The sequence below is a fragment of the Papaver somniferum genome, chromosome 6 (genome assembly GCF_003573695.1).
Source record: "Papaver somniferum cultivar HN1 chromosome 6, ASM357369v1, whole genome shotgun sequence".
NCBI classification, from domain to species: Eukaryota; Viridiplantae; Streptophyta; class Magnoliopsida; order Ranunculales; family Papaveraceae; genus Papaver; species Papaver somniferum.
This window is the reverse complement of record NC_039363.1, coordinates 157,024,837-157,046,747: the sequence shown is the minus strand read 5'-3', so window position 1 is coordinate 157,046,747 and position 21,911 is coordinate 157,024,837. Positions and strand designations below refer to the sequence as shown.

At 39.5% G+C, this 21,911-nt stretch overlaps 1 long non-coding RNA gene across 1 annotated transcript; it reads right to left on the bottom strand.

Moving 5' to 3' along the window:
• Window positions 1-511: 511 nt before the first annotated feature.
• Window positions 512-2,641, bottom strand: LOC113289886. Its single transcript, XR_003331203.1, has 2 exons — window positions 1,306-2,641; window positions 512-1,152 (listed from the first exon to the last, which is right to left on the bottom strand). It is a non-coding gene; the product is annotated as an uncharacterized LOC113289886 (long non-coding RNA).
• Between the last annotated feature and the right edge of the window lie 19,270 nt (window positions 2,642-21,911).

Genomic DNA, 21,911 nt, shown 5'->3' with positions numbered 1-21,911 from the left:
GTTCTTGTAATGACTGCTTCCTTCCCCTAACGGCGGGAAGCCTCATCACATCTAGTTCTATTCATGAAAAATATTTTATGGGTGAATGACCTTGGATCCAAGTAGATCATCCGAAAAAACTTTTTTCTTCGTATTTTTCATCATAATATTACAATTAATAATTTTAAATCACCCATGCTCATATATATCATTAAAATTTGATACTAATCATAATTGGTCACTTGATTGGTACTAATCAATCAATACGCCGGAAACATATATTTTGAGTTTGAACTCTAAGTTCTCTTCTACGAGAAGCAATTTGGTGGTTATTTGAATACTACCATTGACACAACTCAATCCAATTATGTTGTGCTCTAAAAATATTTTGATACTTTTACAAGTGCTATGATTATGTCTCTTACACCATCGTCAACTTGCATCTCCATATTCTTTGAAATGGGTGACGATTGAAGAAATTAATTTATTTAAATCTTGCAAGCATAAAAGTGCATCAACTCAATCAATTATATGGACTTAATATCATTTTGAAATGATAATTTTATTTTTCATATTGATCCATTAAATTGAAATTGGATACTTAAACATACAAATAGAGTGCACGTGCGTTGCACGTTGGAAAACTATGACACCTCGATAAAAGTGAAATTTCTAACATTTTCTTTATTAATGAAAGTCGGATTTAGTTGTGATAGCACATTGCAATGGGAAAAATGGATGCGTGGTGTATGTATGAGTCATATTACTTCTTCAAAAATATGTCAAGTTGCTTCACTTCTCTGTTTCATTTCTTTGCCTAGATATAAATTTCTTCTTGCATCTGTTATTTCAATTTTCTGAAGTTTTCCTCAAGCCTATCAATGGTACCACCAACCCCAGCCTTTTCTTCTCCCATAACTGGTCGCACAGTTTCATAAGCCAGCCTTTGTTCATCTACCGTCTTCATAAGCTTCAAATGAGCCCAACCAAGTGGGAATCCCGACAGCAGCGCATAAAACAGCGCATATCATATTGGCAAACGTTACAAATGATTTTCCAATCTCTAATATAGACTACATAGTCTACGTGTGGCGATATCAATCTAAGCATATGCAAGCATTTAAGATCACCATAACAGTAACGAAGCTTCACTGTATTTCAAATTGAAAAGATCTACACCACACAAAGAAAATATATATATTGGTATTTGAAAGGCTTAATGAAATTTGAAAAAGGAAACAACCATAATGTATAAAAGAGATACCAAGAAATGCATGCTAACATTTCCTTGGCTCTAATTTTCAGTTCAAAAGAGTATTGACATACCAAATCGCACTCCCCAACCTCCGCAATGTACAAATCACCACACTTGCTACTTTCTCATCTTCGTTCTAATCACTGGACTCGCTAGTTTTCCTTCTTGCTTCACCACTGAGTTTATAGTCCATAGCTTTAAAACATTCGACATGGTTTCCGAGCTCATGGCTCAAATATAACATAATTATCTGAACCACCAAAGATGTGAAAATCATAGCCCTAGAAGATGTTTTCAACTGATTTCTCACACTCTGCAATGAAGTTCTCATATATGTGCATCCTCATCGTCAGCGTTAATCTATGCATCCAATAGTCTCCATAGATTAGATTATTTCATGAAAGTTGTTTGATAATATTTTGGCATTAAAAGCGCAACCGACAATGTAAATTATCGGAGTTGCGCATCTCTTGGTTGCTTCGAAAATCTACATCAAATCTCTGCCTTTTGAACACACCCATTTTAACTTGTGGTGATAAATTTCAAAGGAAATGTTACAATAGACATTTCAAACATATAACCTAAAATTTTGAACACTAGACTGAATCCATAAAGTAAACTATTGTATGCCCACAAATATATTTTCGTATTTAAGAAAAATCCGTTGAAGAACAAAGTCGAATAACAAAGCCACCAATTTTTATATTTTCTTACGAATATAAACCAAAACAACCAATTTTGCGAAGTCAATGTAAACATATGAAATTTAAGGATTTTATGAACCCTGTTGAAATAATCTCTGGGGAAAAATTAAAATGTTTATGCTACATTAACTGTTGATGTGGAGATACATATATACCTGTAATTTATATCATTACTTGTATATCTGAAATTTGGAAAATAAGAATCATTGCCTGCTATGTGAATTAAATTGTTTTGTCTACGAAACTGAAAGTGGTGAAGGAGGAGGGTGTTAACAATCGAAATTGAATTGTATGAATAGAAATTAAAACTGGGAAATTGAAATCCATAATTGAAATCGGGAAAAAAATCGTACCTGAAGTAAATTGATAAGATGGTGTATGTATGAATTTCATGGTGGAGCTGGTTCGGTGGTGCTGATGATGTAATGGTTGTCATGAACGACTGACCAAAATTGAGAAGAGTGAAATCGAAATAGAGAAATTAGTCGACGGTAACGACGGTACTGGTAGTTGTTATGGTGGCGTAGCGCTACTGGTGTTGGTGGTGGTTCTGCTCGATAAAGAGAGATGTTATGTAGCAGAGAAGGTGGCGACACTGGTTATTCTGGTGGTGGTGTTGTTGTTGGTGATGGCGTCGGCGGAGGAGTGGTGGCGATGGTAACGATGGGGGAGGTGATGGAACTTGAGGAATCGTGAATGAAAGGAAAACAGTTTCCATCGGGAAGTAATGAAAAAAGTCACACGAAATTTGTTTTTGTCATCCAACGGTCCGATTTTAAAGGTTTGAGATCTAACGGCTGATTTCAGTTAAGTTCTTGACTTTTCAACTCTTTTGGTGTCATTAAAAGGGGATATTCTTCCAAAGAAAACAAAAATCATGTTAATATGCGATGAAATTCTAACCATCATGTTAATATGCGATGAAATTCTCTCCACATGGTTAGAGTAGGAGAACCTCAAAGGTAATCAACCTTACTAGTACCAACTTCTAGTGACATGTTATCATGTCAATGGCTGGTTGCATTATCATCTCATTCATGGAAATGTCATGAACATTTGAGGATGAATAAGCCTTATAAATGGCTCCATGAACCTTTTTCAAGAATACTCGATCAAATAACATAAATTGACGTCATTTTTCTACAAAAGCTTCAGGTTCTGTATATGAAATCCATGAGCATTTTGTATCGTCTACTCATCTTGGTAGAACTTTGGTGTCCAAGAAAACTATGCTTAAGCATGAATAGTCCAAGGCCACTGAACTTCTGGTTAGTGACAACATGAGAATCGATTGTTCGAATTTTCTATGGAACACCCCATAAAAGAGAGCCTTAAGCTTTTTCACAACGTACTTCTGGCACAAAATAAATGAAGTGATAAATACTCCATAAAATGCTCAGTAATAATTACGCGGAATAAAGTTTCACAGATTCTTAAGGAATCTAGAATAATATAAGGCGTCAATAGTAGTAACTTTTACACCACCAATAATACGCACTCTTCCAGAGCCGTTTATCATATTATTCGAATCCGAAATGATATTTTCACATTCCCAAAACCCCTACAAGGTTATACAATGGTTCAAAAGTAAAAATTAGTTTGTTGTTCCGTTGTTTTTGAGACAGATATATATCTTTATCATCTATATCAATACTGGATATATTACTTTTGGAACCATATCTTTTAGTATCAATAGACGAGAAAAATATCAATACTGGATATATTACTTCTGGAACCATATCCTTTAATATAGATAGACGAGAGAAAATAATAAAACCATTGACAAAAGCATTTAGCAACTATGGGTTACTTCGTGAACTCATAAATTATGGATATTCCTGAAATCCAAAAATTTCCATTGACCACTTCTGAGTCTATATTTATGGATTACTGCTGGAACCCACTATAATTTGGGTTGCTACAAATAAATTATAATTTGCATGTTAGGCTACTTCTGGAGTCAATATCATGTTTTCTCATGGATTGCTTTTGGAATCCATTAATTATAAGACTAGTTATTAAAAAAAAAAAAACATACACACACATTTAATAATAAAAAAAATTATAATAAATTTTCCGTTTCATCATCTTCAGGGTTGACGAAATATTAATATACATGTGTTCTCATGGAAACATTCTTATGATAAAAGTTTACGCAATATCAGTACCATTAATGCTTTTTTCGGTCACTTCAAGGACCGATCCAGAGAAAATTGATTCTACACCTCATAAGGAATGGTGGTGATCGAATATTAGAAGAGATTCAGTCATTCAAAAGAAATCCATCCTCAACATAGCGTTTGGAAAAGTAAAATTTTGGTCATTAATTAATAAGATCGTATGACCAAATTAACATAAAGCACAAACTGCTGATTTATCTGAATTTTATTGATGAAAAATAAATGGACGCTTCACCAATATGCATTTTTTCCCTAGAATTTCATAAAGTTAGTCATGAAAATTGTTGGGAAATCCAAATTATCGGGAAACATACCATTATGCGATCATAACATGGGTAACAAGACTTTGTTACTAATAACTTATATCCTTAATTTCTGATCAAATGACTTTATCGTTTGTGACCATTAAAAGTCAATATGACTATAACTGACATCAAAAAATACATACACATAAATCCCAATTTACGTGAGTGTCATACCGTTACCAAATGGTTTTCAAAATATTTTTTTCAAATAAAAACAAAAAGAATTTTATGATCAGATTATAAAAAAAATTCATTAGAAAAAATAATAAAATAAAATTGATTAAATTCACGAGAATTAGGTAGTAATAATACTTACTAGAAAAAGATTGATCATCATGAATGTTGCCATTTTCTTTCCTATTGATCATATTAGAAGATGCGTCTAGTTTATAAAAATTATAAACTAAAAATCACATCTAACTTCTAATCTTCATAGCTCACTATAGTAGAATCTACGTGCTGATAACGTGTTGTAAACTAAAGAAATAGAAGATGACAAACATAAACAATTAAAGAGAAAAGATAAGAGACCATTTCTATTCACATATATGAGTTGTCCTTATTACAAGAAAAAGAACACCTATTTATAGGATTACAAGAGAATGGGTGTTAAATGTATCATTTATGAGAGAATTAAGTACATGCACCAATTAGTATAGGCGTTACAAGAAGGTGTAAAGGTAGCGGGAGATGTGAAGAGGTGAAAGGGGAGATGAAAAGGTGGAGGTGTAAGTGTGGTGTAAATCCACACAATATTTATTTAAAAATAATTTATTCATTCATAATAATGATAGTTTATTTGAATAGACCTTACACAAAATATAATTTGATTAGTCTATTCTAGATAAAAAAGGATTTGAAGATCAAATCTCTTCATGATGTTGCGATCTTCTTTGTTTAATAGGAATAATTCTTCGAATTCCTTGAAGAGATCCCTGATCAAAGAATAATTCCTAGAATTTCATAAATTAGGTTCCCCCTCGTTTAATCTTTTTTGAAGAATTTCTTGTTGTTTGACAAGATGAGCTTGAACAAGTAGAGATTTCTCAAGAGAACGCTTTAGCATCATGACTTCTAATTTTGTTTCTGCACAAATACGTGACATTTTGTGGAACTTTTTTTCATAATCGATCATGGATATGATGGATCGACATTATTGCAATAGGTAACTCTGTTTCCATCTAGACCAATGGAGTTCGAGTATACAGAAGGATCAAAAGCTATTTTTTCAACATATCTTTCTGAAACCATTGCAGAGAGTTTTGCATGGTAATCTGTATTGTACATAGTTCTTGTTCTAAGAAGAATAGACAAGATTTCTCCTTAAGAGATATAAGAGATTACCGAAACTTATTATAAATATCAACCATTTCTGAAAACTTGGTCACTGATTATGGAAGTCAAAAATATTCTCTTTTAGTATAAAAGAACATAATTATGACTATCCATTACATTTATATTTAGAGTTTTAAGAGAGTGCCTTCTTGTGAATATCTTCCATATATCTCACAAGCTTTTGACTAATGTGTTATATACACTAAACTCATCAAACAAAAAATTGAGCACTTCATGAGTTAGTGTATATTATCAAGATACTAAGTATCTTGTTGAGACAGAGTATTCTCTTTAATAGTTGTCGAGAATTTTCTTTTATTTGTTCTTTTTAATAGTACTTCTCATGTAGGATGAACCAAACTTATCATTGAAAAGACTATCGTCAAGATATGTAGGTATTACCTTATGTAGAGATGGACTGGAGGATTTGTTGTATTCCTTCATGTTCGTAACTACCGTCTTCTTTGGTACCCATCTCCATGAGTTGTTAGTCTTGAGGTTCTCTTCCCTTTTGAGATGTACCACTCTTTGAAATCTCTTCTGAGGATTTTTATGAGAACTCTTTGATCTGAGGAAATCAAAGTTATGTGTGAGTTTTCTCGTAAAATGCCCCTTGTTACAACTTTGATTAGAAGTGGTTCTTTTAGAGCTTGAACAAATTAATTGTTGACAATCTCTTACAAAATGACCTTTAATTCCACAATAAAAACATCATTTTTAGTGATGTTTGTGATGTCGTGGAATACTCTGATGTGAGTAGTTCATCTTGTAATCATCAGAGGGGACATGAGCTTCTTTAGAAGGTGAATTTTTTTTCCGAGAGACTTCAATGTCAATCTTTTTCCTTTTTGAGGAATAAGTTAAATCAGACTTCTTGGATTCATCCAGATATGATATTACAGGTTGATTTTTTGAAATTAAAGATTGATTTTCATTTTTTGTCCTTTTGACAAGTTCTGAAACTGTCTTGACATCAAAATTATATGAGATTTTTAGGGCATTGTATTTGTCTGAAGCTGAGATTCTTAATAGATCAGTCATCTTTTCTTGATCAATGTTTTTACTTAGTTTCTCTTCTAAGGATTGAATCTTCAAGGAAGATGTACTCTTGAGAGAGACTAATTCTGCTTTCAAGGTGGTAAGATCAAGAACAAGTTGTTCATTTTCAGCTGGCATGCACTTATGTTTTCTAGAAGCTTTTTTTCTCTTTCTAGTGCAAGGCTAAGTTCAGGTGCACATTAGAAAAATTGTTCACTTAGTTCTTTTAGATGTGATGTTTCTATATCCATGTAATCAATGTCTTCTCTATCGTCATGAAGATATTTTTCAGATCCTACATCATTGATTGTGAATACAGGGTGAAAATACGAGGGTACCCAAATACACCACAATCTTTTATTTATCCACCTACAAGTCCTCTACTGAAAGTGATTGTCTATCGACTAAGTCGAGACGATACAACAAATGGTTCACACTTCGTGTGATCGTCTATGGATACGAGATCGAGACAATACAACAACAACATAACTTGTGTGATTGACTATGGATACAAGATAGAGACAATACAACAACGAAGTATGATACTTGATAATAGGTTCGGACTTAACCAAACTCTATAGGATCACTATCAAGCATATGCGGAGTTAACTTTTGTTTATTTTATTTTTAATTATAATTACAGAAATAGAAAAGTAAAAGACACAGCAAGATTTTGTTAACGAGGAAAACTGCAAATGTAGAAAACCCCCGGGACCTAGTCCAGAATTGAATACTCTCATAATTAAGCCGCTATACAAAATCTACACCAACTTCGTATAGTTGAGACCAAGAAACTACCCCTAGTTCACTTAGTTTCCTCAGTATCCCTGCGCTTCCGACTTCAACGAATGTGATAAGCGTGTAAGTGCAATATTCTTACTCCTATATTTACACTAGCTAGGACTCACATTTTGCTAATAATATTACTTTAGAGTTTTTACGGAAATTACAACTAAAATTTGTTCACCGGGAGAATAAATGGCTTAGAAGCTAAATTGGCTCTTCCGATTTGCTGTGCCAGAGGAGTCCGAGCTTAACTAGAGCTTGTGGGATGGCAAGCCAACAACTCATGGGCCGTGCCGCACCGTCCTGACATTTCATGGCTGAAGATATCAATTCACAAAACGAAGAATTGTTTATGTTCCCTCAAGCATGTGATCCGCACGAGTAGAAGAGGATTAGAAGACGTGGCTGTTTATGCACCCCATTTTATTAAGCATTAAACTTCATTTTCTCGTCATTGTCAAAGAAATGAAATGTCATTCCTCACTTGAGAAGCAGAGGTATTTGGGGGTCTTCCATGAATTGAAATTAGGTCGAGCTAAATCTGAAATCTGGAGAGGGTAATTGCTTGAGATGGTGGTCGAATATTGATGTTGGTGCAAGGTTGAATTGGTTCTGTTTTGTAGGTTAATCAGCAGCAACAAGACAGATCTGTGAGGTTCTGAAATGGAATTGGAAATGGGTTTTTGACCTAATTTTGGTGGAGCTAAACAATTGAAGAAAGGAGATGGTGTTAACACCAACCACAGTTGAAGTTGGGGGGTTTGCGGTGTAATCTGAATTGGGTTCGATTTATTGAAGTGTAGGGACTGGATTCAGCCAAGAATCAGCGAGAAGAGCAAGGAGAAGATGTCGTTAATCTGAACTTCATTTCTTCTTCAAGCGGTGCTGCCAACAAGATGAAGATTCAAGGGAATTTCAGTGATGTTCTACAACAGCAAAAGGATCTGTGGTGCTTTGGGGTTGAGATTCAAATTAATTACATCAATTTTTCTTAACAGCAGGGATTGAATTTGGGGGATTTTATGCCGTCCAAGTTTGGTCGAAATAGGTTAGTGTCTGCGGAATGGGTTCGAATGTGAACTGGTGATGCTCAAGGGTTTTTCTCGATCAATTTGTGATGGTGATGATTGTTTGCAACAAATGAATTTGCGGGTTTGAATTTGAAGACGAATTGATTGTGTATGGTCTGTTTTGGGAGTTTCGAAGTTGAATGAAAATTGGGTATCTGTTCCTGAGAATTGGAGGGCAGTTGACAGTGACTGGATTGGATGTATTCAAGGGTTCTTTTATGATTCAAATTATTATCAGTTGATATTGTGGATGTGAAATGGAGATGAGGTCATGTTCACGGAAGATCAAGGCAAGTGGGTTGGCTGAGAGGTTGCAACCGGTGGTAGTGTTCAGAGGGTTAGAGAAGTTGGTGTTGTAGCCGAGTTTTGGAGACCAGTGAGTTGGAGATTAGAAAACCAGGGAGCTAGTGGAACCAGGATTTGGAAATTGCCTGAATCTGGAAACGGGAGGTAGTAGTGGACCAGATGGATTGGCTTCAGCAATATCTGCTAGGTCTCGGTCAGTCGTCTACACGGCTGCTGTATAAACAACAACAGTTCCATATGGGAAAGGAGGCGATATACAGGGAAGAAACTAGGTTTAAGTTTTCTTTCTTTTCGCGATGTTTAGCTTATTATTTTCTCTATCAATTTCTTTGGCTTTTGAGAAAGCCACGAGTTGCTAAACTATTGTTAGGGTGAAAGGATGAAATTGTAGGCTAGAATATTTGTGTTTTTGAACAAGAGTTTCTTTAAATCAGAAGCCTAATCTTATGTTAGTATCTCATATTTTTGGATTGTTCTTATAGATCTTTTCATGTTTTATGCCAAGTATACTACCAGGGGTTAGTCCACGAGTGAGTTTGGGGGAGTTTAATGTATTTTGAATCTTGGGGATTTTGAGTGAGTGTAAGAGAGTGTGGGGAGTTTGAGAGAGTTTGGTGTTTTGAGTGTGGGGAGTTTGAGAGACTCTCCAGAAATCTCTACTTTTTTGAGAGATTTGGAGTGAGGAAAAAATACACTATAAACTCCCCAGAACTCCCCAGAACTCCCCCAAAAACACCAACTCCCTAGCATTCTAATTTTAACGACTAACAGGGAGTTTGAGAGTTTCTTTCAAACTCCCCCACGACTAACAGGGTTTTCTAGGGAGTTCGGGAGACTCTTCTAAACTCTTCCACGACTAACAGAGATTTCGAGAGACTCCTTTGAACTCCCCCACGACTAACAGGAAAAAACCAAACTACACCCAACTCTCCCAACTCCCTTGAGGACTAACACCCTATACATAGGTAAGCTATAGACAATCCCATTGAGACCTGATTGATTATAGATTAATGAAATTTCTTTAACTTTGTATGCCAAGTATACATAGTGTCTAGGATTTCTACCTTTAGGTCGAGATCAAACAATCTTCGTCGATTATTGTGAATAGTTCTTAACGACATATCTTCCGTGTATTAGTCGCTATGTGTTGCCACTTTACATGAGTAAAATCGAGACTCCCGTGATAAAACACAAGCAATTATAATTTGCAACGGATTCCCGGATCCTTAACCCTTTCTCAACATCTCGCTCCACACTTTAATAACTTAGTTTGCATTTTATTTTCTCAGTATAACTTCTGAGATTTCCACTTGAATTGATATCAGTTAAGAAGTCGATTATATTAGCTAGAAGGAATTTAGAACACTCCTAGTGGAAACGAACCACATTTGCTGTTGGCTATAATTTAGACACCGTGCACTTACGGTGAAACAAAGTCGGGTTTCTGACGCATCAAGAGTGGCTGCTAACTACTCTAGATACTTTTAAGTTTATGATTGTAGCTTAGATTTGATTTTCGTAACTTTTTGCTTTATTTTGTGTAGTTTTGGTTTTTAGACTTCTTTGGATTCTTTGTATCTCTTTAGTTTGTTTGATTCCCAGGTACCTTAGGAGTTAAAAAATTGCTCAACCACAAGTTCTGTGAACTAAAAGTGCTAGTTCAGGAGCGTTTGCAAGTAAGTTACTTGCAACACCTGTGTCTGCTGACTTTGCTATTGTAGGGTGTAGGAGTAAGTAAATTGGTTACGATAGTATTATCTGCCTGTCTGTTTTCTTATAGTGCATTGCATTTGTTTGTCGAGCTAGGTTTTGAATTTTATCATTCCTTCCTAGTTTGTGCTAGAGAATCCCACTACGGGTTGGGATTAATAGAGCATTGAGATATGTCTGGAACTGATGATGATGAGGTAGACCCTCCTCTTAAGACCTTAAGAGAATATATGTACCCGACTAGGGTGAGCCACCCCTCATGCATTGTTTTGCCGACCACTAAAGCACATTTTGAGATTAGAATTAATACCATCCAGGCTCTGCCAAACTTCAATGGCAGAGAAAATGAGAACCCTTATTACCGCATTAGGGACTTTGAGGAACTATATGGTACCGTGAAGATTAAAGACTTGACCGATGAGTATTTGAGATTGAGATTATTCCCATACTTTTTGAAAGATAAAGCAAAATCGTGGCTTGATGCATTACCGTCTTCTTCCATCCACACTTGGGATGCGATTACAAAGTTATTTTTGCATAAATTTTTCCCTAGGCATAAAACCCAGCCTTGCTTCAAAGTCTTAACAGTTTTTCACAACAAGAAGAAGAATCTCTCGGTGATTACTTAGAGAGACTTCATGATATATTGTTGCAATGTACGCACCATGGATTTGATATCGTGAGACTCACTATGATTCTCTATGAAGGATTAGATCACAAAACTATGACCATGATAGAATCATCATGCGGGGTAATTTTCAGGACAAGAGTGCTGATGAGGGGTATAAATTTTTGCCGAAGTAGCTGAAAAAACTCAGGAATGGGACGCTAAGGAACCCAATAAGAAATATGCACCTAATAGGAATAAAGTGCATAGAGTTGATATTAAATTTGACTCTGATTCCAAAATTGCTGCTATGGCAAGGCGAATTGAGTCGTTAGAACAAAGTAAGTTTAGTTCTAAACCGTTTTTAGACCATTCCTTTGATAATAATGTCAGAGATCCGCCAATGCTCTCTATCAAGACAATCGCCAAAGATTTGACCCTTACTCGAACACATATAACTGAGGGTGGTTGAGACACCCCAATGTGATTGGCCGATAGGAAAGAAGGTCCCGCGGACATTATTATGGAGCAAGGCCGGTCGGCTACGGGAGGCGCAAGCTAGGGCAAGTCGACCGGTCAAGTGGAGCGGCCGTGCCTCTTTGACATTGTCCCAATTAGTCGCGGTTTCCTTCTTTTTTTTTTCCTATTTATCAACTTTTGGGAGGATTTCGCTCCTACTAGTGCTATTCCTAGCTTCTTTAGGTTTTAGTCTCGACCAATAGGGATCAAGATGTCGTACTTGCTCCATTTTAGGGAAAAACATCTAATTTTTTGTGAGTTGACACAAAAATTAGGTTAAAAATTGATTTTTGTGAATTGACACAAATTAATCAATTTTGGTGAATTTTGCACGTTGAAGCAAAATTGCTAATTTTTTTCTTTGAGAGCAGCGCAACTTTGGTCTCACTGGCGCATCTTGCGCAAATCTGATTAGGTCTCTTCATGCAATCATAATTCTGACACTTCGGCAAATTCATGATACTCAGCTAAGAGTGAACATTAATTGTCATATCATGTTAATATTAAGAGCTCATCTGGGAACACAACATAGGATAAATACTCAACAGACTCTACATTAGTGAATAATACGAGTAGGAGCTTGAAAATGTGGGGGGTACAACAACCACACCCAACAATTCGTTTAGCAATCTGAGAGGACTTACTCCAATATACTTTCTAGAGAATCAACTAGACAGACAAACTCAATCTACAGAAAAGTATATACATGAGTTTATATCTCTAACTCTTAATTCAATTTGCAATCAGCAAATAGAAATTTGCGAGCCCGATTGAATATAAGAGAAGTAACTTGAACGGTACCAAAGACCAATGTTCAAGGATCAATCAATTTCAATCAACAACCAAAGGTTGGATTTCCTAATTGATCGATACAACGCACAACCTGTGATATTTCAATTATATAACAAAATATAATGCGGAAAAGAAATAACACAGACACCAGAATTTTGTTGACGAGGAAAACTGCAAATGCAGAAAAACCCCGGAACCTAGTCCAACTTTGAACACCACGTTGTATTAAGCCGCTACAGACACTAGCCTACTACCAATGAACTTCGGACTAGACTGTATTTGAACCCTAACCAATCTCACACTGATTCAAGGTACAGTTGCGTTCCTTACGTCTCTGATTCCAGCAGGATACTACGCACTTGAGTCCCTTAGCTTCTCACCCACAACCAAGAGTTGCTACATCCCAAAGTCGAAGACTTGATAAACAAATCTGTCTCACACAGAAAAGTTTATTGAAATAGATAAACCTGTCTCCCACATAAATACCTATGAGTTTTTGTTCCGTCTTTTGATAAATCAAGGTGAACAGGAACCTATTGATAAACCGGTCTATATTTCCGAAGAACAACCTAGTATTATCAGTCGCCTCACAATAATATTAATCGATTAACGAAACTGGATATTATGGAATCACAAATGATGAGACGAAGGTGTTTGTGATTATTTTTCTATCTTTCCTATCGGAGATATAAATCTCGAGCCAATTCTTACAATTGTACTCAACACGATAGAAACATCAAGAGCAAATCACGCAACTACAAAGAAAATAGTTGGGTCTGGCTTCACAATACCAATGAAGTCTTCAAGTCGTTAACCTACAAGGTTTAGTGAGAAACCTAAGGTTAAAGGAGAATCGACTCTAGTTTATGAAACTAGTAACACACAGAAGTGTGGGGATTAGGTTTCCCAGTTGCTAGAGTTCTCCTTTATATTAGTTTTCAAATCAGGGTTTGCAATCTAAGTTACCTTGGTAACAAAGCATTCAATATTCATCGTTAGATAAAAAACCTGATTCAACCAAGCTAATATCTTTCAACCGTTAGATCGAACTTAGCTTGTTACACACAAATGAAATGTACCCTCATTTAGGTTTATGTAACCATACCTAAACGTGTACACCATGTTGGCTCAACAATAGTTAACCGAAGTTAGTCATATGAACACTCTCATATCAACCTTGTTCATCTTAACAATAACTAGTTCAAATGACTCAAATGAACCTAGTTAAAGAGTGGCTCAATTGCTATATTCTCATAGAAGTATACAAGAACACAATTGAAGAAAAATTAGTTTGATTCACTCGAATAAATTCATGAACATTATAGCCATGGTTTGCAAATATTGCGTTCCTTATTATATAAATGTTTAAGTTCATGTACACAACCGATTTTATAACTTTAACCTTCAAGTATGCAAACGGGTACGCATACTTGAAATACCCCGACCAAGATTGAGTTTCGCCAGTACGCAAACGGGTACGCGTACTTCCAATCCCAACAGAAATATTCGGACATGAACCTTATGCCAGTACGCGAACGGGTACGCATTCTTAGGTTCCCAGATTTCTCAAGCCAACAGGTACATGTACGGGTACGCATACTATGGTTCCCGGACATGGATTACATATGTGCAAGAGTACACAACATGTCACATCCAATAATGGTTAAGTGTTCTAAACTCTTATTTCAATCATTGAAAATTTCTTAGAGGATGACAATAGCCGTTTTCACACACTATTAGCATCAAAGCAATTTTCAAGTTATTGAAATAATCATAACAAAACATTCCAAGTCTACACCAAATGATTGTATCACACAAACCATGTAAGATGTTACTCAGAAATTTTCACATGATCATCTTTTGACTTGCGTCAAGAATATAAGATGAACTTGGTCGAAGCAAAAGCTTGCCAACACATATTCTGAAAAATATGTAAGCGAGTTAAACTCAGCTCGAAATCTTAAATGTGTATAATAGAAACTATATCATAACACGACTCATGTCTCAATATAGGAGATAAGTAGAAATAGACTTTCCGAGTGATAGACGAGTTTCAGTCTCCACATACCTTTTGTTGATGAAGTTCCACAAGCTCTCCTTAGTAGTTCTTCGTCTTAAAATGATGAACATCGTGAAGTCTAAGGCTCAACTACACTATCTATGTCCTAGTCCGAGACATCTATAAGTAGACTAGAAATCAAGACTTATACTTTTGATCACTAACATTGACAAACATGCTTGAGATAGCAACGCATGCGAGTTCGACCGAGCAGTGATCTAACATATCTCAATAAAATTTACATAATACTTGGGATTTTTGCAACATGTACCAACATTATTCTAATTAAATTTCGTATATAAAGATACTAAATTACTCAACGCACATGTAAGCAGAGCGGCGTAGACGCTTATCAGCTTTAAATGGCTCTACTTCTTTACAGAACAAAGGCACATAAATATAATATTTTACCGTTTTAGCCATGAACTAAAAACCACCATCAACATTAAGTCCTCTGCTTAGCACGTAACAGTGATATCGTTGCGGGGTAAGCACTAGATGGTGACAGACGAAAATAAAATTAATAAGACGAAGTAGAGAGATGTTACCAGGGAAACTTTAGTTGGCTTGAGGAAGCAATACTACGCGGATGGTAATCTTCGTACTCACATGTTGCCATCGGTTGGACAACGGGATACAAGCATAGCAGTCACGGACCGGTCCAGTAACCTTCGTGCTCGGACCAAAAGGGAGTCCTTCTCCAACCCGGACTTGGAAAGTCCATTTTATGTAAAAGGGACATTAGCGCATTTTTGATCACTCACTCCACCTCCCATGTCTCTACTTTCCGTGACATTTCTCCTCGACGTCTTCATCAATAGATCCATCACCGAGAGTTTTCAACTACCAGCAGTAAGGTAATTGTATCTCGTTCTCGTTCTCGTTTATATATATATATGTATATATACGGGTATAAACCCTAACTGTATTCTGGTCATGGCAGTAATACGGACGACAAAGAATACATTTTCATAGCGGCAACATGAGAAGCATCACCAACATGAAGAGCTCGAGGTGGGTCTTTTTTTTTTCACATGTGTTAAACCCTAGTTTGGATTTGGCCGTGGATGCAATTCCCATGATCATTGTTGCTTTCCCTTTTTTTAGCGGGTATTGTCCCAAACTTAAGTCGGTCGCAGGTGTAATATCCAGTGGCCATCATATTTTCTTTACGTAAATTTTGAGATTCACAATTTTGTTGGCAAGCGAGCATGGATTGTATTCTTAACTCCATGCTTCTTCGACCCAATGTTATGCGGCTTGACCATTAGTGATGATCACAAATTTTGGCAAGAACTTGCATGCATGGCTCTTTCCTTTAAAAGTTAGAGAAGTAGTAAGTCTTTTCCGTCTTGTTCATGTAGCTACCCAGAAGTAAACAATAACGTAAGAAACTTTTGTTTGGATAAGATGTCACCTGAAAATATTTCCACCGCTAAGCAAGGAAGTATTAGTGATTCCAAAGATATGTCGAATATAGATGATGACTTCTTCGAAGTGTCCTACACGATCCCTAGGACTCATCATGGTCATGTGGTAACTCTCCTTACTGATTCAGAGGATGTAGAAGTGGCTCTCTCGATTTCTCCGGATCGTGTAATAAGATTCTGTCTCCAGAAGAATGAATACCCAGCTTCTGTAGTGGACTTCAAAATTTGTCAAACTCCATTGTGTTCTTGGGAAGCATGGATAAGATATATGTTTGGTGATGATCATGTCAGGGCCAATATGGATAAGGCACAAATCTCTGAAGCCGTTAAGGCGTCTGCAAAACTCCATATTAAGAAATATGTGCCAGGTTTGATTACTTTCGTTTCTCGATGGTGTATTCCTACTCACCAGCTATATTAGGTGGGGCGAAATGACTATCTGTTTATGGGGTAAAAACTGTTTCGGCCGGTTTTGATAAATTTGGGTGTGTGGATGAGAAACGAATCTATACCTTAAACAAATGCACTGCACGAGAGTACTTTAGATTCGAGAGATCAATCTGTACAATCGTGGCCTAAACCAAGAAATGGCCGTTCCAGTCTTGCTTCGGTCACAAAGTGAAGAAGATGGGTTGGTCATAGGGAGGGAAGCGAAGAAGGTGTTGAGACCAGAATGGTTAATTCTGAAGGTGTGGCTATTTTATGACTTGTATCAGAATTTGGAACTGGCTTACGAAATGTAAGCTATCACTTGTTTTGTGATTTTCAGGATACTTGTGTTGTTGTTAACCAAAACTTGTTGTTTCGTTGAAATAGGTAAAACCTATTTATACAAGTCATATTGAACACACCCGGGTCTCGTTGAAAGTGAGAGTGATTGAGTAATAGAGAAGTGGGGTTATGTGTAAATTAATGCTAGAGACCACGTTCCCACCATGAAGGAAATTGGTTAGTTTACACCCACTACTTCTTACCTCCAATAACTGCCCCGTTTTCTGACACTTTCTTATAATGGGCTTGTTGCACGCCACACGCTGTAAACCGCCAGACCAATACCTTGATGAGTATCCCCCAGTTTGTGACATGTTTGATGTCTCGAGTGTTTTCATGGAAAACATGTAGCAGGTTGCTACGTGTAGCAAGTCAAAGTGAGGAGACTTTCCACAGGAGAATAACATGTGATGCTATTAGGCTTTTCTTGGTTGGTCGCTCAAAACTTACCACTAGCCTGTCAATTCTGTGGCGAATTTGGAAGGCTGAGATCGTAACTCATTAGAAAGGGTGGCCATTGATTATGGCCACATTCTGTTGGTGCATGACGGTAGCACAGTGGCGCCATTGGCAGAATTAGCACATGCCAGTGGCACAACGGCATGGCTGGCATAGTTAGCGCATGCTACTGGCATAATGGTGCAAGTAGCGCCTGGCGTATCCATGGCCGCTAGATTTTGGTACATTGGTGTTTGACCCAAATGTGGCATGGCAACATCAGTTCCAATTGCTACATCAATCCCAATGCTCCATCTAACATTACTTGGCTTGATTAGCGTAGCAACTTTGACTAAATTAGGGCTTGGCATGCCGAAACCCTAATTAGCGCATACGGTATGCGACATGTGGCATGTGGCCGTGGCACAACGACGTTTGGTGCAAACGGTGCCATAGCTACGCCAAAGGAACCATAGCCAGGCCATCATGTTGAAACGACCACAAGAGCAAGGGTTGCTATGAGTGACTATGATATGGCGCCATTATTAGGGTTTCCTAAGTCCCGCACGGCTCGTGGAATGTTGTGGGGACCGGAGTGGCGTAATTTGTTCCACGAATGGATATTAGGGTTTCGACCATCGCCACTAGAGCAAGGTCGTGTTTCCGGTTAAGATAACCAAATTGAAGTCTGTTATGGAGTGGGCCACGAACATAAGGCGGATTGGCAAGTTTGGCGCGCTATTTATGGTACGTTGCCACGTTCGACATGCTTATGTGGCAAAGTGGCACGTTTGGCACGTTTGGCATATCACTAGTATGCCGGAGCAGAATGGCACGTTTGGCATGCATGGTTGGCATGTTTGGCATGCCAATTAGCGTATTGGCGTGACTTTTGGAAAGCCAATTTGGTATTACGACCATCTGGCGCAACTTTGCCTTTTTAATACTATGGCAGGTTTAGAGCAACCTGATTGGTCGATTAAAAGAGGGACCGGCCAAACGCGGGTGTGACCACACTTCTGGTGTGCGTGTGGTAGGTTTAAAGCGACCTGATTGGTCGATGGAAAATAAGGCCAGCAACCATGGGCCAAGCCACAACTCATGTGCGTGTGGCGGGAATAGGGGCCGGTTCGAGAAGCATGGGGTATGGCCACATGCAAGTGGCGCCGACTGGCATATGGCGTGGCCACACCTCCCTTTGTTGCTGCTCCTATTCCGAGGCTCCTTTTATTTCTTGTTTTCTGATTGTGGGAGGATTTTGCACCTACTAATCCATGGCGGGTTAATTTCCTAGTTCGCCTAGACTTAATTCCGACAGGCAAGGTCTATTATACTGTTGTTTGTGGGTAAAAACGGTTTTCTGCTGGTTTTGGTAATTTCGTGTGTGTGTGGATGATAAACGAGTCTAAACCCTAAACAATGTACTGCATGGGAGTACTTTTGATTCAGGAGATCAATCTGTACAAATCTGGCCTAAACCAAGAAATGGTCGTTCCAGACTTGCTTCAGTCACAAAATGAAGGAGAAGGGTTGGTCTTAGGGAGGGAAGCGAAGAAAGTGTTGAGGCCAGAATCGTTGATTCTGAGAGTGTGATTGTTTTTTGACTTGTATCAGAAAATAGAACTGGCTAGCTGAATGAGAAGTTATCAGGTGATTTCTGGATGTTGTATTGTTCTCCTGACCAAAACTTGTTGTCTTGTGGAAATAGGGGAGACCTGATTATACAAGTCACAATAAAACGTACCCTGGTCTCGTAGGAAGTGGAAACGATTGAGTGGTGGAAGAGTAACGTGTAACATTGGGATTTATGTTTCCATAATGAGGGAGGTGTATCCGCTCACACCATTACTCTTTGCCATTACTAACCGCCCCACTTTATGGCACTTTCTTGTAATGGGCGTATTGCACGCCGCACACTGTAAACCGCCAGACCAATACCCTGATGAGTATCCCCCAGTTTGTGACATGTTTTGATGTCTCGAGTGTTTTCGTGGAAAACAAGTAGCACTTTGCTACGTGTGGCAAGTTAAAATTGAGAGGCTTGCCGCAGGTAAATAACATGTGATGCTATGAGGCTCGTCTTGGCTGGTCGCCTAAAACATGCCACAAGCCTACCAGCTTGGTGGCGAACTTTGATGGTTGAGATCACATCTTATGAAGAAGGGTATCCCTTGATTGTGTCTACCTTGTGTTCGTGCCTGATAATGGCGTAATGGCGCCTTTAGGGCATGCCATCGGCATTACGGCATAGCTGGCATGGATTATGCATGCCAGTGGCTCCTGGTGTAGCCATGGTCACTGTATTTAGGAGGATGGTCGCCTAAAAGTTGCCACAAGTCTGCCAGTTTGGTGACGAACTTGGATGGCTGAGATTGCATCTCATGAGGAAGGGCAGCCGTTGATTGTGGCAACCTTCTGTTGGCGCTTGGCGATGAAGCAGTGGCGTTTTGGTGTACGCCAGTGGTAAGGTGGCAAGGCTGGCATGGATCGTGCATGCCAGTGGCACAATGGTGTCAGTAGCGCCTGGCGTAGCCATGGCGGCTGGTCGCCTGAAACTTGCCACAAGTCCGTCAATTCGTTGACGAACTTGGATGACTGAGATTTGTAATTCAGGAGAGAGGGTGGCCGTTGATTATGTACATATCTCGTTGTATAGCAAAGTGGCGCCTGGCATATCCATGTCATAGCGGCATGCCAGTGGCGTAGCCGTGGCGTTGTGGCGTGGCCACGCCTGTTGCGTTGTAGCATGTACAAAACTAGGATTTGGCTCCGTGGCCAAAGTTAAGGCTTGGCGGCATGGCCAAGGCTAGGGTTTGGCGCCGTGGCCAAAGTTAGGGCTTGGAAGCGTGTCCAAGGCTAGGATTTGGCGTCGTGGCCAAAGTTATGGCTTGGCGGCGTGGCCAAGGCTAAGATTTGGCGTTGTGGCCAAAGTTATGGCTTGGCGGCGCGGCCAAGGCTAAAATTTGGCGTCGTGGACAAAGTTAGGGCTTGGCGGCATGGCCAAGGCTAAGATTTGGCGCAGTGGACAAAGTTATGGCTTGCCGGAGTGGCCAAGGCTAATATTTGGCGCCGTGGCCAAAGTTATGGCTTGGCGGCATGGCCAAGGCTAATATTTGGCGCAGTGGCCAAAATAAGGGCTTGACGGCATGGCCAAGGCTAAGATTTGGCGCCTTGGCCAAAGTTAGGGTTTGGCGGCATGGCCAAGGCTAAGATTGGGCGCCGTGGCCAAAGTTAGGACTTGGCGGCATGGTTAAGTCTAGGGTTTAGCACCGTGGCCAAAGTGAGGGCTTTCCGGCATGGCCAAGGATAGGGTTTGGCGCTGTGGCCACAGTGAGGGCTTGGCGGCATGGCCAAGGCTAAGATTTGGCGTCGTGGCCAAAGTTAGGGCTTGAAGGCATGGCCAAGGCTAAGATTTGGCGTCGTGGCCAAAGTTATGGCTTGGCGGCATGGCCAAGGCTAAGATCTGGAGCCATGGCCAAAGTAAGGTCTTGGCGGCATGGCCAAGGCTAAGATTTGGCGTGGTGGACAAAGTTAGGGCTTGGCGGCATGTCCAAGGCTAGGGTTTGGCTCCATGGCCAAAGTTAGGGCTTGGCGGCATGGCTAAATCTAGGGTTTGGAACCGCGGCCAAAGTGAGGGCTTGCCGGCATGGCCAAGAATAGGGTTTGGCGATGTGGCCACAGTGAGGGCTTGGCGGCATGGCCAAGGCTAAGATTTTGCGTCGTGGCCAAAGTTAGAGATTGGAGGCATGGCCAAGGCTAAGATTTGGCGCCGTGGCCAAAGTTATGGCTTGGCGGCATGGCCAAGGCTAAGATTTGGCGTGGTGGCCAAAGTGAGGGCTTGGCGGCATGGCCAAGGCTAAGATTTGGCGTGGTGGCCAAAGTTAGGGCTTGGCGGAATGTCCAAGGCTAGGGTTTGGCTCCGTGGCCAAAGTTAGGGCTTGGCGGCATGACCAAGGCTAATATCTGGCGTCGTGGCCAAAGTTAGGGCTTGGCGGCATGGTCAAGGCTAAAGTTTGGCGTCGTGGCCAAAGTTAGGGCTTGGCGGCATGGCCAAGGCTAAAGTGGCTCGTGGAACGTTATTGCAGCAGAGTGGAATGTTGGCATGCCAATAACATGTTATTGTGGCAGGGTGCGTTTGGTCTGCCGATTAACATGGAGGTGCGGCAGGGTGAGTTTTGCCTTTACAGTATGGTGGAAAGTTTAGAGCGGCTTGATTGGTCAAGAAAAGGGGCCGGAAAAACATAAGGCGCGGCCACACCTCTAGTGCTTGTGGCGTATTTAAAGTGACCTGATTGGTCGGAAGGAAGGAGAGCGGCCGGGCAAACATGGGTGTGGCTACACTTGGTGTGAGTGTGGCGTCTTTAGAGCAACCTGATTGGTTGGTGGAAAATGGGGCCGTCTAGTATGGGCCCAACCACGACATATAAGAGCGTGGAAGATTTAAGGCGACCTGATTGGTAGACAAAGGAGTAGGGCCGATTTAAGTAAAATGGGGGATTGGCCAAGTGGCGCCGGCTGGCCTGTGGGATGGCCACACTTTTTCTCCTTTTCCGCGGCTCCGTTACTCTTTGTGTTCTGATTTTGGGCATGACTCTGCACCTATTAGTCCGCGGCGGATCAGTTGCTT